Here is a 9,388-nt window from a genome sequence, read left to right on the forward strand (position 1 = left end):
GGAAGAATTCTCCTCCACTTGTCCAGATGATGAAGAAATTGAGCTGGCTTATGAGCAAGTGGCCAAAGCCCTCAAATAAAACCCTCTGGGGGCTGGATTGACTCCTTCCATTTTCCCCCACAAAAGCCCTGCCTGAGTGTTTTCCACTTGGTTATCCAGTGGACAAACTCCAAAATGACCCGTGGGCAGGGATTCCTGGATCACTTGTGCAGTACTGGCTAGGAGAATGAGGGGAAAGGATGGGAGGGCCTGGGTAAGATTTTTATTGTGGGATGGGATAGGACAACATATTTCATTAATAAAACACAGAATGAAAAAAAAAGTCTAATGAGCAATAAAATGTTCTTGTCAGTTCAAGTCGTTAGTTGTCAACAGGTTGGTTCTGACTCACAGTGATATATATAAAACACTGACTAGTCCTGTTGTTGCTGTTGTTATGTTCCATCTAGTCACCTGTGACTCATAGTGGCCCTGTATACAATAGCACTGAACTCTAACCTGAAGCAGTCTCATTGACTCTGACACACCTACCCTCATTATTGGTAGATACTGTGTCACTCCATCTCATCTGGGGTCTCCCTCTCCTGTGCTGTCTGTCCCTCCACCCTTCCAACCATGAGGTCTTTCTCCAAGTACTGGTCTCTTCCGACCATGTGCCCAAAGTAAGTAAGATGGAGCTTCAAAATCCTTGCCTCTAAGGGGCAGCTTGGTTTCTCCCTCTCCAAGACAGACCTGTTTGTTCTCTTGGCAGTCCATGGTATGTTCAATACTCTTCTCCAGGACCACAACTCAAAGGCATCAATTCTTCTTCTGTTATCCTTAGTCATTGTCCCGCTCTCTGATGCATAGCAAGTAATTGCAAAGACCATTGCCTGGATCATACACACCTTAGTTTCTAGTCTGACATTATTCTTTGGCGTGTTGAAGAGGTCTCTGACAGCAGACTTCCCCATTGCAATTCTTCTTTAGATTTCCTGACTGGTGATGCCAAGAGTGTTAATTGTGGAGCTGAGCAAGCTGACATTGTTAATGACCTCAATCTCTTCTGCATCTATGCTGGTGCTGTCAATTGGCCCAGTGGTAAGAATCTTTGTCTTCTTGATGTTGAGTTTCAATCCATATTGAAGACTATAGTCCTTGACATTCTGCAGTAAATATTTCAGGTTCTCCTCAGTTTCAGCAAGCAAGGTTGTATCATCTGCATAATGCAGGTTGTTGATGAGTCTTCCTCCAATTCTAATGTCACATTCCTCCTCATAAAGCCCATCTTCCCGAATGACCTGTTCCGCATATAGACTGAAAAAGGTATGGAGATAGGACGCATCCCTGATACACTCCTTTCCTGATTTTGAACCAAGCAGTGTTTCTTTGCTTTGTTCAAAGGACTGTTTCCTGGTCCAAGTATAGATTGTGTATGAACACAATCAAGTGTTCTGGGATTCCCATTCTTCTCAAGATTAGCCACAGTTTGTTGTGATTCACACAAACACCTTTGAATAGTGCTGTCTTCATAATCATTGCTTTGTCTGAGTCCATTGTTACAGTTAGGGTCAATCTATTTCACTGAAAATCTTCTTCTTTTACTTGGATTCTCAACTTTAGTGGGAACTGGTGCTTTCTGATAGCACAACCAAAGTCGACAGTTTCAATCTTTTCTATATCTATCATGATGTTGCCTTTTGGTCTAGTGGTGAGAATTTTTTGTTTCGTTGACATCGAGATGCATTCCGTATTGGAGTCTGTAGTTTTTGACCATCTATAGCAAGTACTTCAAGTCCTCCTCACTTTCCACAAACATGGTTGTGTCATCTATATACCAAAGTTTATTGGTGGACCTTCCTTCAATCCTGATATCACATTCTTTTTCATAAAGTTCAGCTTCTAGTGAGTTGTTCAATATTGAATAGGTATGGAGAAAGGATACAACCCTGACATACACCTTTCTTAATTTTACCAAGTGTTCCCTTGCTCTGTTCACAACAACAGCTTCTTAGTGTAGGCATGCATATGAGACAATTGAAATTACCAAAGCTTGGGGAGTTACACCTCAGTCTTCCAAGTGATATCTGCTTTTTAGCATTTTACGGGGGACTTTTATGACAGATATTCCCAATGCAATGCTTTTTCGGTGACTGCTGACTTCACGGACATTGATTGTGGATGCAAGTAAAATTATATCTTCCACAATCTTTTCTCTATTTATAATGTTGCTTATGGGTCCAGTAGTGAGAATTTTTGTTTTTTGTTCAGATGCACACTCAAGGCTATGCTTTATACTGAAGGCTATATAGTCTTTTGTCTTTGATTCAGGTAAAAGTGAGTAATTCTGTCTAAGTAATTGCATATATTTTAAAAACAAAGAGGTGATGGTTAATGGATTTCCTTAGTTTATGAACATTCATTGAATAGTGCTTTCATGCTACAAGGCCTTTTCCGTTCAATTATTACTCAGAAAAAAAAGTTTGTTTAAAAAGTTGTTTCTGTCTCCAGTAATAGGTTATATATTGCTCTTTCATTAGTATTAAAATACTAACTATTCACATGCACTTTTTTTACACTGAATACTAAAGGAGGTAGAAAGCAGATAAGGTCCTGTCATCTTGTACCTTTCATTCTCAAATAGATAACATATGTGAAAACAGACATACAGCAGACTAACAGACACTAAATGAGCTGACCACTGATTAACCCAAGCACTGCCTGTCTTTGTAGATGATAAAACCTACAGCTAAGTGATAGTCCCTTTAGAAAAAGACTGCTTATTTTTGTCCTTAAATCATTATCCATAATTCATTAATAGTTTTATCTGTCTATATTTCCAAGTTTAAGCTAACAAATAAGTCCTTATTAGTGACATATATTATACTTTAAATTTTTCTCCTTGCTATTCTTTTAATTCAATGTTTCTAAATCCTCAGTCTTTCATGTAACTACCTTTATTACATTTTTACCATATCATCATGCCAATTGTATCATTACTTTTAAAATACTTTTAAGTCTATTCATTTTTGTTTCATTCTAATACTTCTTTAATCTAATCTTGAAGATAATATCCATGGAATTTCACTGTTTTTGTTAAAGGCATGTTTGTCAACAAATAATCATGTGGCCCCTCAGTGGTATGCTAACCACACTTGACTAAGTGCTGTGTTAATCTAGTCTGTTCTGCTATCACCTAACAAGAGTGATAAACACACCCACATAGAACCTTGCTCTGCAGAACACAAGTTGCTTTATCTTCCATCTCAAAAAAGTTCTCTTACAAGATAGATTTAACAAACAATATTTAAGAAATTTTCTTCAGCTCTTAGTTTAACCTATCATATATCTCAAAGTTTAAAATGTCTCTTTTAGAAAATTTATCCCTGGATTTTCCTTTTTTTTAATGTCCTTCAGACTGCTTTAGTGATAACTGAAGTTAACTCTCATAGTGATGGCATGAATAAGCCTCTGGTTCTTAATTCTTATTATGATGAATAATGTAAGTCAGTCAAGCAACATTTATGAAGCTCAAATAATAAGGAAAGGAAAGAATTTGACCTGGAGAATAAATAAAGCTGTCCTTGTTCATTACTTACTTGGTTCATTCATTTATTCATTCATTCAACAAACGCACATTTAGTGTATATTATATGCTGCTCTTTTTCTAAGTGCTTAGTTAACATCAACAAAGTTCCCTGATGAAAAGTTTGCTCAGTGCATTACATCCTTTGATTTCTTGACTGCCGCATCCGTGAATATTGTTGTGTATCTAAGTAAAAAGAAATCATTGACAATTTCAGTGGCACAGTTGGTAGGGAATTACACTGCTAATCCAAAGGTGGTGTGTCTTTCTTCATTCAAATCTACCAGCCAGAAAAAAACACTCCCCTTTCAAGGGATTTATAGCCTGCAAAAATCTGCTGAGGAGTGAACTGTGAGTATATTCAAGATTTTCTCTATTTATCATGATGTTGCCTACTGGTTCAGTTGTGAGGAGTTTTGTTTTCATTATGTTAAGGTGTAATCCATACTGAAAGTTGTATTTTATTTTCTTCAGTAAGTACTTGTTGAATCACATACAAAGAGAATATATTCACAATACAGTACATAAATCAGACAATAGACTATATAAAGAGTTCTAACAACAACAGTAAAAAGACATTTAAACTAAAAATAGATTAAAGATTGGAAAGACACATCATAAAAGAAGATATATTATGTCCAATAAGCAAAGAAAAAGACTCTCAAAATCATTATCATAAAGGAAATATTTTCACAAAAAAAGACTTGTTTCCTTTCTGGCAGTGACCTCCGCATGCCAACACACCTCTTGCAAAGGGTCTCCTTCATCCCTCTCCAGAAGAGGAGAAGAGGAAACACAGGAAGAAGCGCCTGTTGCGGAGCCCAAATTCCTATTTGATAGATGTGAAATGTCCATGATGCTACAAAATCACCACAGTCTTCAGCCATGCACAAACAATAGTTTTGTGTGTTGGCTGCTCCACTGTTCTCTGTAAGCCTACACAAGGAAAAGCAAGGCTTACAGAAGGATGCTCCTTCAGAAGGAAGCAGCATTAAAAAAAACACACTGAATGAAGATGAATGGAAATTATTTCAATAAACAGAATTTTGGATAAAAAAACCCTTGTTCAAATATATATAAAGCAGATTCTTGCACTTGTGAATGATGTTGCTATGAAAATGGTGTACAAATGTCCATTTGTGTCTCAGTTCTAATTTCTTTGGGGTATATTCCTAGCAATGGAATAGCTGGGTCATATGAAATTTCTTCGTTCAGCTTTTTGAGGAAATGCCAAGCTGCCTTGAATTTACAATCCCATCAACAGTGTATAAGAATTCCTATCTCAGGGGAGCTCTGGTGGCCTAGTGGCAAGGACCTGCAACTACAATCCCAGAGGCGCACGGTTCGAATCCACCAGATGCTCTGCAGGGGAAGGAGGGACAATTTCCTCCTGTACCAGTCAGATCTGATTTGACGGTACACTCACACAAAAATAATAAAAAGAAAAATAAAAAAAGAAGAATTCCTATCTCTCCACATCCTCCCCAACATTTATTGCTTGCTGTCCTGTTAAACTTTGCCACTGCTACTAGGGTGAAGTGGTATCTTATTGTGGATTTGATTCACATCGCTCTTATCGCCAGTGATTTTGAGTATTTCTTCATGTGTCTATTGGTCATCCGAATGTCTTCCTCTGTGAAAATTCTTGCACTGTCTTTTGCCCATTTTGTAATTGGGTTATCAGTCTTTTTATTATGGAAGCCCTGTAGGACTCTGTAAACTTTTGTTATGAGACCCTTGTTTGTGGTGATATTACCAAATGTTTTTTCCCAGTCAGTAGGTTTTCTTTTCACTCTGTTGGAAGAAGTTTTAATATACACAGGGATGTAATCTTCAGAAAGTCCTGTTCATCAATTTTATTCCCTCTTGGTTGTGTATTTCTGGCTATACTTGACAGCCTCTTTATACTATAGATGAGGCCTTCTAAGCTTGGTCCCACTTTGCCTCTTAAGCTGCTCTATAAAGATCAGAAGATCGTTACCCCTGGGCTTTACCCCTAGGTTTCTGATCCATCTTGAGTTTATTTTTGTGTATGATGAGAGATGTGGATCCTGCTTCAGCTTTCTGCTGGTATCAGTTCAAATGTCCAACCACAATCAAATGGATTGAAAAATTGGGATACATTCGCACAATGGAATACTATGCAGCTCTCACAAGCAACCGTTTCAAAATTTACCACAAAACTTGGAGGAGACTAGAGAGTATTATGCTGAGTGAATTCAATCTCATAAGGATAAATACTCCATAAAACCATAATTGTAAAACAATTTCATTGGTAGGGATTCTAGGACAGTCAAAAGCAATCTAGACTGGTAAAAAAAAGATGGTTGCCTAGTGTAGAGAATTAACTACAAATTTTGTTTCCCACACTTAAAGCAAATGCTTGTTTTAGGTAAGATTAAGTTTGTTGTAGAAACAAGAACTCAAAATAGATATGCTTCAAAAATGTGGCCTTCTTTCAAGTAACAGTTTTACAATGAATACTCTAATAGCCAAAAGACTGGATTTGCTTTATTGAGTCATTCCATGACTCCACTTTTGGTGTTCTCTCTGTCAAGTGGTGTTTGTCACTTCAAGAACATGTTCTTGGAGGAGATAGTTAATAGAACCCTGGGTTCTAGAGCTGGGGCGACCTCCTGGAGAGGAGGCACCCCACAGCTGAGACCTCTAGGGGGCACCTGGAGACTGTTTGTACTATGCCTCAGCCAGTGCTGGGATGTTTGGGTGACTGTTCCTAGACTGGTGTTAGCAGCACTCCTGGGAGGAAGATGGCAAGCTGCAGAAACTCCAGGTGCCAAGCAAAGCAGGAGGTGCACATGCAGCTGTTCTCATGCTGTTGGGGAAATATGTCAGTCTTTGCTTCTCATCAGCAAAATCTGAGAGAAATTATCAAGTTATGGAGTATGATCAATGGAGTTGGAAAAGTGCCATTTATTTCCTAAAATGCTTAACGGAATTCATGAGCTTGAACAATCTGAGTTTGAAGTTACCTTCTCCAACTCACACAACAGAGCAGCCATTAGTGGAAAAGATTTTGTTTATGGTTTATTTTTTCCTCAAATATTTAATATGAAAAATAGAAAGCATATAAAACTTGGAAAAATGAATATATTACTCATTTAGATTGAATAGTTGTGAGCATTTTGTCATACTTATCGTTCTGTTTCCCACTCTTAACTTTGTTATTGTTAACTCTTTGAACATAAGTTGCAGAATATTATACCTTATTTCTTTTTTTTACATTTAAAAAAATTTATTATTAATTTCAATGAAAATTGACAGAGACTTTGGATTCCCATTTATTCATTGTTGCACATCTTCCCCCTCCCAACCCTACCCCCTGGTACACTACCCTCCTGGAAAAGTAAAAGAAAAATTCTTTCATTGTTTTACAATCCCTCCCCCCAGGTCCACTCCACTATGCAGCCTTTGTTCTACACTCCTGTCATCACAAAAATACCTAATAATTTTCCCTCTTAAACAGTTTTCTCCCTCATCTGTTTCAGTGTAATATACATTATTGAACCCATCCTTCTCAGTCTCCTCCCAACACCGAGATCAGTCCTGCTTTACAACAATGGCACCATGCAGTATTTGTCCTTTTGTAACTGAGATAGTTCACTCAGCATAATGTTCTCCATGGTCGCCCATTTTGAATAATACTGCATGAGTTCCTTGTTTTTCAATGTAGCATAGTATTCCATTGTGTGAATATATCACAGCTTCTCTATCCATTCATTTGTTGATGGGCACTTAGGTTGTTTCCAACTCCTTGCTATTGTGAACAAAGCCGAGATAAACATGGGTGTGCATATATCTGCTTGGATGGTCTCTTTGGGGTATATTCCCAGTAGTGGAATTGCTGGGTAGAATGGTATCTCTATTTGCAACATTTTGAGAAAGCGCCATACCACCTTCCACAGTGGTTGCACCATACACCTTATTTCTAAGAGCAGGAAATTTCCCTCCAATGTAACACATCTTACATAAGAATATTAACATGACTAAAAGTACATCACATAAGAAGCATAGGCTTTGGTTACCTAGCATCCAATGGCACATGGCACTTGCTTGCCATCTCTTTCTCTCTCTTTCATTTCCTTCTAGGATAGTCTCTTTGCTTCCCCTCCTCTAATTTGGTCTTTCATGTAGGAAGCTCTGATGGCACAGTCCACAAGACATTGCACTGCTTGACCCAAAGGCTGTGCCTCTGCTCGGTCCAATCTACCAGCAGTTCCTTGGAATAAAGATAAGCAGTCTCCTTTCATGAGATTAATAGTCTCAGAGACCCAGAAGAGGGTCAGCTATGTGTTGCCTTTGACTCAAAGACAATGAGTTGAGTGTGAGGTGGTATTTCATGAGAGGCTCTAGTGTTAAAATGGAAAAGCTTTCAACTGCTACCCAAAAGATCAGTGCTTTAAATCCAGCTGCTGTTCCATGCAGAAAGGCATGGTCATCTGCTTCTATAAAGACTGAAAGTCCATGGACTAGTTCTACCCACCCTATAGGCTCACGTCTCTATCAGGTGGAATCAACTTGAAAGCAGTGGGTTAGGTTTTAACTTTTCATGACATTTGAGAGTGTGTGTTTCTTTACATTGATATTTTAAAGAATTTTTCACACTGATATTTTTAAGAACCCAGGATGTTTATTTTGTAGAATACCCTATATTCTTGATTTGCCTGACATAGACACTATCAGTTTGATCATATGGCACCACCATATCTCTTCATGATAAACTTACTGTTGTCCATCTGTCATTACTAAATAATTGGTATGATGATATGCTTTTATTGTTAGGTGCCGTTGAGTCAAGTATAACTCATAGTGACCCTGTAAACAACAGTTCTGAACCTTGTCCTACCCTCATCCTCTCTGGCACACTGAAGCCCAGTGATGCAGTCACTATAGCAATTCCTCTCATTGAGGGTCTTCTTCTCTTCCACTAAGCATCCATCTTTCCAAGTGTGATGTTCCTTTCTACGAATAGGCTGTCCTGACAATAGGCCCAGAGTATGAGAGATGACCTCCAATGAGCACTGTGGCTGCCCTTTCTCCAAGGTATATCTGTTGGTTCATTTGGCAGTCCATGGGATATATTTAGTACTCTTTTCCAGCACTATAACTCAAAGGCATCAAGCCCTCTTCTGTCATTCTTGTTCACTGTTCAGCTCAAATGTACAGCAAGTGATTGAAAAGACCATGGCCTGAGTCAGGCAGACCTTAAACTGACCTCATTGCTCCTCAATAATTTGGAAAATCCCTGACTCCAGACTTTCCCAGAGCAATGTGTCTCTTGATTTTTTTTTTTTACTTTTTGTACTAAAAGGTTAGAGAAGGGAAAGTGAGTTTGGAGTCAGACCAGGAATACTCAATTCAACCATACAAAGCGTACATGTGAAGCAATAAGCTTGTTTTACATTCACCTGTGTGCAGGTAGGCTGTGCTCTCAAATCTGAAGTTAGGAGCATAGCTGGGCTGTTTCCTCCTGTGAACATTTACAGCCTCAGAAGTCACAGTGGAAGGTAACCACTGCAATCATATTCGAATGAAATCACAGGTTGTTTGTCGATGTGTTGTAATCTATTGCTCTATTTCTGTCATATTTTTCATTCAAACTTTCTCTGAATTAGACAGTGGAAACTCTGTAAAATCAGCTCTTGTGTTTTTTGATAAGTCCAAATGAATCACTGACCACAAACAAGGAGTTGCAAGTACACTTTGGACATTCTCTGCCCTAGTCTTGGAATGAACCATTTCTCCAAGGTATTTATCCTTTAATTTGGAATATTGTTAGAAAGATCTGGTTGTACTTAACAATTA

The 9,388-nt window shown here is 38.3% G+C and overlaps 1 pseudogene; it reads left to right on the forward strand.

The window, feature by feature from the left end:
• LOC102873662 overlaps nucleotides 1-9,388 on the forward strand; it is a 31,365-nt pseudogene that overhangs the window by 677 nt on the left and 21,300 nt on the right.

The sequence above is a fragment of the Elephantulus edwardii genome, unplaced genomic scaffold (genome assembly GCF_000299155.1).
Source record: "Elephantulus edwardii isolate Elephantulus edwardi_28Jun2011 unplaced genomic scaffold, EleEdw1.0 scaffold00104, whole genome shotgun sequence".
In the NCBI taxonomy this organism is placed as follows: Eukaryota; Metazoa; Chordata; class Mammalia; order Macroscelidea; family Macroscelididae; genus Elephantulus; species Elephantulus edwardii.